This window comes from Oncorhynchus masou, chromosome 8 (genome assembly GCF_036934945.1).
Source record: "Oncorhynchus masou masou isolate Uvic2021 chromosome 8, UVic_Omas_1.1, whole genome shotgun sequence".
NCBI classification, from domain to species: domain Eukaryota; kingdom Metazoa; phylum Chordata; class Actinopteri; order Salmoniformes; family Salmonidae; genus Oncorhynchus; species Oncorhynchus masou.
In genome coordinates this window covers 10,063,153-10,076,480 of record NC_088219.1, presented here as the reverse complement: position 1 = coordinate 10,076,480, position 13,328 = coordinate 10,063,153, and the positions used below count along the sequence as shown (strand labels likewise).

The 13,328-nt window shown below is 40.7% G+C and overlaps 1 pseudogene; it reads right to left on the bottom strand.

The window, feature by feature from the left end:
• The window catches only part of LOC135543738 (replication protein A 70 kDa DNA-binding subunit-like), a 139,165-nt pseudogene that overhangs the window by 46,463 nt on the left and 79,374 nt on the right, over nt 1-13,328 (bottom strand).

Below are 13,328 nucleotides of genomic sequence, written 5' to 3'. Positions count from 1 at the left end.
ACAGCTAACAGGCCTTATATAGTCTGTCTCTGTACATTTGAACAGCTAACAGGCCATATATAGTCTGTCTCTGTACATATGAACAGCTAACAGGCCTTATATAGTCTGTCTCTGTACATATGAACAGCTCACAGGCCTTATATAGTCTGTCTCTGTACATATGAACAGCTAACAGGCCTTATATAGTCTGTCTCCGTACATATGAACAGCAAACAGGCCTTATATAGTCTGTCTCCTTACATATGAACAGCTAAAAGGCCTTATATAGTCTGTATATATGAACAGCTAACAGGCCTTATATATTCTGTCTCTGTACATATGAACAGCTAACAGGCCTTATATAGTCTGTCTCTGTACATATGAACAGCTAACAGGCCTTATATAGTCTGTCTTTGTACATATGAACAGCTAACAGGCCTTATATAGTCTGTATATATGAACAGCTAACAGGCCTTATATAGTCTGTCTCTGTACGTATGAACAGCTAACAGGCCTTATATAGTCTGTATATATGAACAGCTAACAGGCCTTATATAGTCTGTCTCTGTACGTATGAACAGCTAACAGGCCTTATATAGTCTGTCTCTGTACATATGAACAGCTAACAGGCCTTATATAGTCTGTATATATGAACAGCTAACAGGCCTTATATAGTCTGTCTCTGTACATATGAACAGCTAACAGGCCTTATATAGTCTGTCTCTGTACATATGAACAGCTAACAGGCCTTATATAGTCTGTCTCTGTACATATGAACAGCTAACAGGACTTATATAGTCTGTATATATGAACAGCTAACAGGCCTTATATAGTCTGTCTCTGTACATATGAACAGCTAACAGGCCTTATATAGTCTGTCTCTGTACATATGAACAGCTAACAGGCCTTATATAGTCTGTCTCTGTACATATGAACAGCTCAAAGGCCTTATATAGCCTGTCTCTGTACATATGAACAGCAAACAGGCCTTATATAGTCTGTCTCTGTACATATGAACAGCTAACAGGCCTTATATAGTCTGTCTTTGTACATTTGAACAGCTAACAGGCCTTATATAGTCTGTCTCTGTACATATGAACAGCTCACAGGCCTTATATAGTCTGTCTCTGTACATATGAACAGCAAACAGGCCTTATATAGTCTGTCTCTGTACATATGAACAGCTAACAGGCCTTATATAGTCTGTCTCCGTACATATGAACAGCTAACAGGCCTTATATAGTCTGTCTCTGTACATATGAACAGCTAACAGGCCTTATATAGTCTGTCTCCGTACATATGAACAGCTAACAGGCCTTATATAGTCTGTCTCTGTACATATGAACAGCTAACAGGCCTTATATAGTCTGTCTCTGTACATATGAACAGCTAACAGGCCTTATATAGTCTGTCTCTGTACATATGAACAGCTCAAAGGCCTTATATAGCCTGTCTCTGTACATATGAACAGCAAACAGGCCTTATATAGTCTGTCTCTGTACATATGAACAGCTAACAGGCCTTATATAGTCTGTCTTTGTACATTTGAACAGCTAACAGGCCTTATATAGTCTGTCTCTGTACATATGAACAGCTCACAGGCCTTATATAGTCTGTCTCTGTACATATGAACAGCAAACAGGCCTTATATAGTCTGTCTCTGTACATATGAACAGCTAACAGGCCTTATATAGTCTGTCTCCGTACATATGAACAGCTAACAGGCCTTATATAGTCTGTCTCTGTACATATGAACAGCTAACAGGCCTTATATAGTCTGTCTCCGTACATATGAACAGCTAACAGGCCTTATATAGCCTGTCTCAGTACATATGAACAGCTAACAGGCCTTATATAGTCTGTCTCTGTACATATGAACAGCTAACAGGCCTTATATAGTCTGTCTCCTTACATATGAACAGCTAACAGGCCTTATATAGTCTGTATATATGAAAAGCTAACAGGCCATTTAGATTTTGTCTCTGTACATATGAACAGCTAACAGGCCTTATATAGTCTGTCTCTGTACATATGAACAGCTAACAGGCCTTATATAGTCTGTCTCTGTACATATGAACAGCTAACAGGCCTTATATAGTCTGTCTCTGTACATATGAACAGCTAACAGGCCTTATATAGTCTGTCTCTGTACATTTGAACCGCTAACAGGCCTTATATAGTCTGTCTCTGTACATATGAACAGCTCACAGGCCTTATATAGTCTGTCTCTGTACATATGAACAGCTAACAGGCCTTATATAGTCTGTCTCTGTACATATGAACAGCTCACAGGCCTTATATAGTCTGCCTATGTACATATGAACAGCTAACAGGCCTTATATAGTCTGTCTCCTTACATATGAACAGCTAACAGACCTTATATAGTCTGTATATATGAACAGCTAACAGGCCTTATATAGTCTGTCTCTGTACATATGAACAGCTAACAGGCCTTATATAGTCTGTATATATGAACAGCTAACAGGCCTTATATAGTCTGTCTCTGTACGTATGAACAGCTAACAGGCCTTATATAGTCTGTATATATGAACAGCTAACAGGCCTTATATAGTCTGTCTCTGTACGTATGAACAGCTAACAGGCCTTATATAGTCTGTCTCTGTACATATGAACAGCTAACAGGCCTTATATAGTCTGTATATATGAACAGCTAACAGGCCTTATATAGTCTGTCTCTGTACATATGAACAGCTAACAGGCCTTATATAGTCTGTCTCTGTACATATGAACAGCAAACAGGTCTTATATAGTCTGTCTCTGTACATATGAACAGCTAACAGGCATTATATAGTCTGTCTCCGTACATATGAACAGCTAACAGGCCTTATATAGTCTGTCTCCGTACACATGAACAGCTAACAGGCCTTATATAGTATGTCTCTGTACATATGAACAGCTCACAGGCCTTATATAGTCTGTCTCCGTATATATGAACAGCTCACAGGCCTTATATAGTCTGTCTCCGTATATATGAACAGCTAACAGGCCTTATATAGTCTGTCTCTGTACATATGCACAGCTAACAGGCCTTACATAGTCTGTCTCTGTACATATGAACAGCAAACAGGCCTTATATAGTCTGTCTCCTTACATATGAACAGCTAACAGGCCTTATATATTCTGTCTCTGTACATATGAACAGCTAACAGGCCTTATATAGTCTGTCTCTGTACATATGAACAGCTATCAGGCCTTATATAGTCTGTCTCTGTACATATGAACAGCTAACAGGCCCTATATAGTCTGCCTCTGTACATATGAACAGCTAACAGGCCTTATATAGTCTGTCTCTGTACATATGAACAGCTATCAGGCCTTATATAGTCTGTCTCTGTACATATGAACAGCAAACAGGCCTTATATAGTCTGTCTCTGTACATATGAACAGCTAACAGGCCTTATATAGTCTGTCTCTGTACATATGAACAGCTAACAGGCCTTATATAGTCTGTCTCTGTACATTTGAACAGCTAACAGGCCATATATAGTCTGTCTCTGTACATATGAACAGCTAACAGGCCTTATATAGTCTGTCTCTGTACATATGAACAGCTCACAGGCCTTATATAGTCTGTCTCTGTACATATGAACAGCTAACAGGCCTTATATAGTCTGTCTCCGTACATATGAACAGCAAACAGGCCTTATATAGTCTGTCTCCTTACATATGAACAGCTAACAGGCCTTATATAGTCTGTCTTTGTACATTTGAACAGCTAACAGGCCTTATATAGTCTGTCTCTGTACATATGAACAGCTCACAGGCCTTATATAGTCTGTCTCTGTACATATGAACAGCAAACAGGCCTTATATAGTCTGTCTCTGTACATATGAACAGCTAACAGGCCTTATATAGTCTGTCTCCGTACATATGAACAGCTAACAGGCCTTATATAGTCTGTCTCTGTACATATGAACAGCTAACAGGCCTTATATAGTCTGTCTCCGTACATATGAACAGCTAACAGGCCTTATATAGTCTGTCTCAGTACATATGAACAGCTAACAGGCCTTATATAGTCTGTCTCTGTACATATGAACAGCTAACAGGCCTTATATAGTCTGTCTCCTTACATATGAACAGCTAACAGGCCTTATATAGTCTGTATATATGAAAAGCTAACAGGCCATTTAGATTTTGTCTCTGTACATATGAACAGCTAACAGGCCTTATATAGTCTGTCTCTGTACATATGAACAGCTCACAGGCCTTATATAGTCTGTCTCTGTACATATGAACAGCTAACAGGCCTTATATAGTCTGTCTCTGTACATATGAACAGCTCACAGGCCTTATATAGTCTGTCTCTGTACATATGAACAGCTAACAGGCCTTATATAGTCTGTCTCCTTACATATGAACAGCTAACAGACCTTATATAGTCTGTATATATGAACAGCTAACAGGCCTTATATAGTCTGTCTCTGTACATATGAACAGCTAACAGGCCTTATATAGTCTGTATATATGAACAGCTAACAGGCCTTATATAGTCTGTCTCTGTACGTATGAACAGCTAACAGGCCTTATATAGTCTGTATATATGAACAGCTAACAGGCCTTATATAGTCTGTCTCTGTACGTATGAACAGCTAACAGGCCTTATATAGTCTGTCTCTGTACATATGAACAGCTAACAGGCCTTATATAGTCTGTATATATGAACAGCTAACAGGCCTTATATAGTCTGTCTCTGTACATATGAACAGCTAACAGGCCTTATATAGTCTGTCTCTGTACATATGAACAGCAAACAGGTCTTATACAGTCTGTCTCTGTACATATGAACAGCTAACAGGCATTATATAGTCTGTCTCCGTACATATGAACAGCTAACAGGCCTTATATAGTCTGTCTCCGTACACATGAACAGCTAACAGGCCTTATATAGTATGTCTCTGTACATATGAACAGCTCACAGGCCTTATATAGTCTGTCTCCGTATATATGAACAGCTCACAGGCCTTATATAGTCTGTCTCCGTATATATGAACAGCTAACAGGCCTTATATAGTCTGTCTCTGTACATATGCACAGCTAACAGGCCTTACATAGTCTGTCTCTGTACATATGAACAGCAAACAGGCCTTATATAGTCTGTCTCCTTACATATGAACAGCTAACAGGCCTTATATATTCTGTCTCTGTACATATGAACAGCTAACAGGCCTTATATAGTCTGTCTCTGTACATATGAACAGCTATCAGGCCTTATATAGTCTGTCTCTGTACATATGAACAGCTAACAGGCCCTATATAGTCTGCCTCTGTACATATGAACAGCTAACAGGCCTTATATAGTCTGTCTCTGTACATATGAACAGCTATCAGGCCTTATATAGTCTGTCTCTGTACATATGAACAGCAAACAGGCCTTATATAGTCTGTCTCTGTACATATGAACAGCTAACAGGCCTTATATAGTCTGTCTCTGTACATATGAACAGCTAACAGGCCTTATATAGTCTGTCTCTGTACATTTGAACAGCTAACAGGCCATATATAGTCTGTCTCTGTACATATGAACAGCTAACAGGCCTTATATAGTCTGTCTCTGTACATATGAACAGCTCACAGGCCTTATATAGTCTGTCTCTGTACATATGAACAGCTAACAGGCCTTATATAGTCTGTCTCTGTACATTTGAACAGCTAACAGGCCATATATAGTCTGTCTCCGTACATATGAACAGCAAACAGGCCTTATATAGTCTGTCTCCTTACATATGAACAGCTAAAAGGCCTTATATAGTCTGTATATATGAACAGCTAACAGGCCTTATATATTCTGTCTCTGTACATATGAACAGCTAACAGGCCTTATATAGTCTGTCTCTGTACATATGAACAGCTAACAGGCCTTATATAGTCTGTCTTTGTACATATGAACAGCTAACAGGCCTTATATAGTCTGTATATATGAACAGCTAACAGGCCTTATATAGTCTGTCTCTGTACGTATGAACAGCTAACAGGCCTTATATAGTCTGTATATATGAACAGCTAACAGGCCTTATATAGTCTGTCTCTGTACGTATGAACAGCTAACAGGCCTTATATAGTCTGTCTCTGTACATATGAACAGCTAACAGGCCTTATATAGTCTGTATATATGAACAGCTAACAGGCCTTATATAGTCTGTCTCTGTACATATGAACAGCTAACAGGCCTTATATAGTCTGTCTCTGTACATATGAACAGCTAACAGGCCTTATATAGTCTGTCTCTGTACATATGAACAGCTAACAGGACTTATATAGTCTGTATATATGAACAGCTAACAGGCCTTATATAGTCTGTCTCTGTACATATGAACAGCTAACAGGCCTTATATAGTCTGTCTCTGTACATATGAACAGCTAACAGGCCTTATATAGTCTGTCTCTGTACATATGAACAGCTCACAGGCCTTATATAGTCTGTCTCTGTACATATGAACAGCTAACAGGCCTTATATAGTCTGTCTCCTTACATATGAACAGCTAACAGACCTTATATAGTCTGTATATATGAACAGCTAACAGGCCTTATATAGTCTGTCTCTGTACATATGAACAGCTAACAGGCCTTATATAGTCTGTCTCTGTATATATGAACAGCTAACAGGCCTTATATAGTCTGTCTCTGTACATATGAACAGCTAACAGGCCTTATATAGTCTGTCTCCGTACATATGAACAGCTAACAGGCCTTATATAGTCTGTCTCCGTACACATGAACAGCTAACAGGCCTTATATAGTATGTCTCTGTACATATGAACAGCTCACAGGCCTTATATAGTCTGTCTCCGTATATATGAACAGCTCACAGGCCTTATATAGTCTGTCTCCGTATATATGAACAGCTAACAGGCCTTATATAGTCTGTCTCTGTACATATGCACAGCTAACAGGCCTTACATAGTCTGTCTCTGTACATATGAACAGCAAACAGGCCTTATATAGTCTGTCTCCTTACATATGAACAGCTAACAGGCCTTATATATTCTGTCTCTGTACATATGAACAGCTAACAGGCCTTATATAGTCTGTCTCTGTACATATGAACAGCTATCAGGCCTTATATAGTCTGTCTCTGTACATATGAACAGCTAACAGGCCCTATATAGTCTGCCTCTGTACATATGAACAGCTAACAGGCCTTATATAGTCTGTCTCTGTACATATGAACAGCTATCAGGCCTTATATAGTCTGTCTCTGTACATATGAACAGCAAACAGGCCTTATATAGTCTGTCTCTGTACATATGAACAGCTAACAGGCCTTATATAGTCTGTCTCTGTACATATGAACAGCTAACAGGCCTTATATAGTCTGTCTCTGTACATTTGAACAGCTAACAGGCCATATATAGTCTGTCTCTGTACATATGAACAGCTAACAGGCCTTATATAGTCTGTCTCTGTACATATGAACAGCTCACAGGCCTTATATAGTCTGTCTCTGTACATATGAACAGCTAACAGGCCTTATATAGTCTGTCTCCGTACATATGAACAGCAAACAGGCCTTATATAGTCTGTCTCCTTACATATGAACAGCTAAAAGGCCTTATATAGTCTGTATATATGAACAGCTAACAGGCCTTATATATTCTGTCTCTGTACATATGAACAGCTAACAGGCCTTATATAGTCTGTCTCTGTACATATGAACAGCTAACAGGCCTTATATAGTCTGTCTTTGTACATATGAACAGCTAACAGGCCTTATATAGTCTGTATATATGAACAGCTAACAGGCCTTATATAGTCTGTCTCTGTACGTATGAACAGCTAACAGGCCTTATATAGTCTGTATATATGAACAGCTAACAGGCCTTATATAGTCTGTCTCTGTACGTATGAACAGCTAACAGGCCTTATATAGTCTGTCTCTGTACATATGAACAGCTAACAGGCCTTATATAGTCTGTATATATGAACAGCTAACAGGCCTTATATAGTCTGTCTCTGTACATATGAACAGCTAACAGGCCTTATATAGTCTGTCTCTGTACATATGAACAGCTAACAGGCCTTATATAGTCTGTCTCTGTACATATGAACAGCTAACAGGACTTATATAGTCTGTATATATGAACAGCTAACAGGCCTTATATAGTCTGTCTCTGTACATATGAACAGCTAACAGGCCTTATATAGTCTGTCTCTGTACATATGAACAGCTAACAGGCCTTATATAGTCTGTCTCTGTACATATGAACAGCTCACAGGCCTTATATAGTCTGTCTCTGTACATATGAACAGCTAACAGGCCTTATATAGTCTGTCTCCTTACATATGAACAGCTAACAGACCTTATATAGTCTGTATATATGAACAGCTAACAGGCCTTATATAGTCTGTCTCTGTACATATGAACAGCTAACAGGCCTTATATAGTCTGTCTCTGTATATATGAACAGCTAACAGGCCTTATATAGTCTGTCTCTGTACATATGAACAGCTAACAGGCCTTATATAGTCTGTCTCCGTACATATGAACAGCTAACAGGCCTTATATAGTCTGTCTCTGTGCATATGCCTGTATAAACTATACCACAGGTCCATGGCTATTCAACTATATTGTTACGGGGCCAGATTTGAAAAAGGTTACAGTGCCTTGCGAAAGTATTTGGCCCCCTTGAACTTTGCGACCTTTTGCCACATTTCAGGCTTCAAACATAAAGATATAAATCTGTATTTTTTTGTGAAGAATCAACAACAAGTGGGACACAATCATGACTTGGAACGACATTTATTGGATATTTCAAACTTTTTTTTCAAATGAAAAACTGAAAAATTGGGCGTTCAAAATTATTCAGCCCCCTCAAGTTAATACTTTGTCGCGCCACCTTTTGCTGCGATTACAGCTGTATGTCGCTTGGGGTCTGTCTCTATCAGTTTTGCACATCGAGAGACTGATTTTTTTTCCCATTCCTCCTTGCAAAACAGCTCAAGCTCAGTGAGGTTGGATGGAGAGCATTTGTGAATAGCAGTTTTCAGTTCTTTCCACCGATTCTCGATTGGATTCAGGTCTGGACTTTGACTTGGCAATTCTAACACCTGGATATGTTTATTTTCGAACCGTTCCATTGTAGATTTTGCTTTATGTTTTGGATCAGTGTCTTCTTGGAAGACAAACCTCCGTCCCAGTCTCAGGTCTTTTGCAGACTCCATCAGGTTTTCTTCCAGAATGGTCCTGTATTTGGCTCCATCCATCTTTTCATCAATTTTAACCATCTTCCCTATCCCTGCTGAAGAAAAGCAGGCCCAAACCATGATGCTGCCACCACCATGTTTGACAGTGGGTATGGTGTGTTCAGGGTGATGAGCTGTGTTGCTTTTACGCCAAACATAACGTTTTGCATTGTTGCCAAAAAGTTCAATTTTGGTTTCATCTGACCAGAGCACCTTCTTCCACATGTTTGGTGTGTCTCCCAGGTGGCTTGTGGCAAACTTTAAACGGCACTTTGTATGGATATCTTTAAGAAATGGCTTTCTTCTTGCCACGCTTCCATAAAGGCCAGATTTGTGCAATATACGACTGATTGTTGTCCTATGGACAGAGTCTCCCACCTCAGCTGTAGATCTCTGCAGTTCATCCAGAGTGATCATGGGCCTCTTGGCTGCATCTCTGATCAGTCTTCTCCTTGTATGAGCTGAAAGTTTAGAGGGACGGCCAGGTCTTGGTAGATTTGCAGTGGTCTGATACTCCTTCCATTTCAATATTATCGCTTGCACAGTGCTCCTTGGGATGTTTAAAGCTTGGGAAATCTTTTTGTATCCAAATCCGGCTTTAAACTTCTTCACAACAGTATCTCGGACCTGCCTGGTGTGTTCCTTGTTCTTCATGATGCTCTCTGCGCTTTTAACGGACCTCTGAGACTATCACAGTGCAGGTGAATTTATACGGAGACTTGATTACACACAGGTGGATTGTATTTATCATCATTAGTCATTTAGGTCACCATTGGATCATTCAGAGATCCTCACTGAACTTCTGGAGAAAGTTTGCTGCACTGAAAGTAAAGGGGCTGAATAATTTTGCACGCCCAATTTTTCAGTTTTTGATTTGTTAAAAAAGTTTGAAATATCCAATAAATGTCGTTCCACTTCATGATTGTGTCCCACTTGTTTTTGATTCTTCACAAAAAAATACAGTTTTATATCTTTATGTTTGAAGCCTGAAATGTGGCAAAAGGTCGCAAAGTTCAAGGGGGCCGAATACTTTCGCAAGGCACTGTATTTACAGGGGGCCCAGACATTTTCTACATGTGATTACTCTTCCTAAAACTGGTGTAAAAAACAATGAACAAACAGAAATATAATCTTATAAAGCTCTTTATTTTAATTTTTTATTTATTTTACCCCTTTTCTCCCCAATTTCGTGATATCCAATTGTTTTTAGTAGCTACTATCTTGTCTCATCGCTACAACTCCCGTACGGGCTCGGGAGAGACGAAGGTTGAAAGTCATGCGTCCTCCGATACACAACCGAACCAAGCCGCACTGCTTCTTAACACAGGGCGCATCTTACCCGGAAGCCAGAGGAAACACCGTGCACCTGGCAACCTTGGTTAGCGTGCACTGCACCCCGCCCTCCACAGGAGTCGCTGGTGCGCGATGAGACAAGAATATCCCTACCGGTCAACCCCTCCCTAACCAGGACGCTAGGCCAATTGTGCGTCGCCCCACGGACCTCCCGGTCGCGGCCGGTTACGACAGAGCCTGGGCGCGAACCCAGGGTCTCTGGTGGCACAGCTGGCGCTGCAGTTCAGCACACTTAACCACAGCTCTTCTATTACAATGTTTCCTAAAAGTTCATTTGAAGTGCTTTAATAGAATTCGCTGATTCACATTGTTGAAATGATGGAACCCATTTGTCATTATAAGATAGTTGACAGCCATCACATTCATTGTTTTCTACTTCCTGTCCGTTTTGCATACAACGTTTAACCTTTTGTTTTTATTTACACATAGGACATATTTTACTCAGGGCATATCTCAGTTGACCAGCTTTTGGCCGGAGAAGTCTCTCTCCCGTCGTATCAGTAGAGAACGTTCTATAGCACCTCTGTGGGGGACTTCAACTCACCAGATCTCATTGCAAAGTTAGGCCTAAAGCTAAACTCTTAACATCACGGGAGTTATATGTACTGATGATGACTGAAGAAAGTCAATGGAGCGTTTTATTTGGGCTCAAATCAAAGAAGAAAATAACATATATGCTGAAAAGAAGTACGTTTTTCGATCACGTGAAAAACTGTCTAATCCCTTCCCTGTATTCCAAATTAAGTCGATTCAATTGAGTGAAGATGTCATGCAAACAAATACATCTGATAAGAACTACATACTACATTATTATCCTTGCTAGCCACCGAACCTCGTTATGTAAAAGGAGAGCGATGTTGCAGGCTAGATGTTGATGGGATAAAGTCTATGATAGCCATAACTGAGCCCATGGTTTTTGTTAACTCACTGCTAAGTTAAGTGCAAAGCACACTCTGGTGTATCAGGGAGAGTAGCGATCTCATCCGATAGGCGAACAGACATACCCTGTACCCCTGTTAGTGGCTCTGATTGGCTGTAACTGGTATGTTGGGTGATATTGATTGGCAGTAATTAGTGGGCGGGACTACATGCAAGCAGATTCTCCCATTTGAGAATATTGAAGACACTGAATAGGCTCCTTTTGGCACTAAATATAGGATTTTTGATTTGTTTTCTTAATGTTCAGAATTGGCCATTCTAAAATGATAAATGGGTCAGATCTGGCCCATGGGCCGCAAGTTGAATAGCCCTGCACTGGACCATTGTGTCTCTATGGTAACGTGTTACTTGTATTAGCAGCTAATTAACCTTTGATTAATTAAGCTAACGAGGATGAGATGGCAAATTACAAACAGTAATTGGTGGTTAATTAAAGGTAATGAATGCATTAGTGGCATTGTTTGGTCATATTCCCTAAGTGATGACCACATAATAAGATTCTGTTTCTATGGTAATGGCCCGATCTCCATGACTGTGTGTGTATGTGTGTGTGTGTATATGCTTCTAGATGTGTGTATGTTTCTAGATGTGTGTGTGTGTGTGTGTGTGTGTGTGTGTGTGTGTGTGTGTGTGTGTTTTTTCGAGATGTGCGTGTGTACTCACGTTGTACGTCTCCAGCTTGACTCTGTTGTGGAAGGTGTGTGTGGTGAAGTTGACCTTCTGGAACACCTCGTCAAACGCTGCCTCCTCCTGATGGACAGACAGGGGAAAGGTTCAGAGTGTGTATGTGTGTATGTGCATGAGAGAGAGAGCGAGAGAGACAATGTGTGTGTGTGTGTGTGTGTACGTCTCACCATATCTTTAAGCTGGCCCAGTCTCTGCATTGTGACCCAGAATGCCCTCTACTGTCTCATGGAAACATGTCACCTACTGGTTATCACTGAAGTCTGCTATGTTAGCCTGGAGAGGAGAGAGAGAGAGAGAGAGAGAGAGAGAGAGAGAGAGAGAGAGAGAGAGAGAGAGAGAGAGAAAGAGAGAGAGAGAAGGAGGGAGAGAGAGATGGAGAGAGAGAGAGTGAAGGAGAGTGAGAAGGAGGGAGAGAGAGCAAAGGAGAGTGAGAAGGAGGGAGAGAGAGATGGAGGGAGGGAGAGAGAGAGCAAGAAGGAGAGAGAGAGAGAGAGAGAGCGAAGGAGAGTGAGAAGGAGGGAGAGGGAGATGGAGGGAGGGAGGGAGAGAGAGAGAGAGCGAGAAGGAGAGAGAGAGAGAGAGCGAAGGAGAGTGAGGAGGGAGAGAGAGCGGAGGAGAGTGAGAAGGAGGGAGAGAGAACGAAGGAGAGTGAGAAGGAGGGAGAGAGAGATGGAGGGAGGGAGAGAGAGTGCGAGAAGGAGAGAGAGAGAGAGCGAAGGAGAGTGGGAAGGAGGGAGAGAGAGAGGGATAGAGATGGAGAGAAAGGTAGACAGAGAGAGGGGGATGGAGAGAGGGAGAGAGAGAGAGATTAGAGAGAGACACAGTGAGTGAGAGAGAGAGAGAGAGAGAGAGAGAGAGAGAGAGAGAGAGAGAGAGAGGAGAGAGAGAGATTAGAGAGAGACACAGTGAGTGAGAGAGAGGGAGAGAGAGATTAGAGAGAGACACAGAGTGTCGAGGTTGTTTCTATGTCGTGTAAGTGCTCTTCATTATACACTGAGAGTACAAAACACTAAGAAAACCTGCTCTTTCCATGACATACACTGACCAGGTGCAAACTATGATCCATTATTGATGTCACTTGTTAAATCCACTTCAGTCAGTGTAGATGAATGGGAGGAGACAGGTTAAATAATGTTGTTTTACGCCTTGAGACTATTGAGACA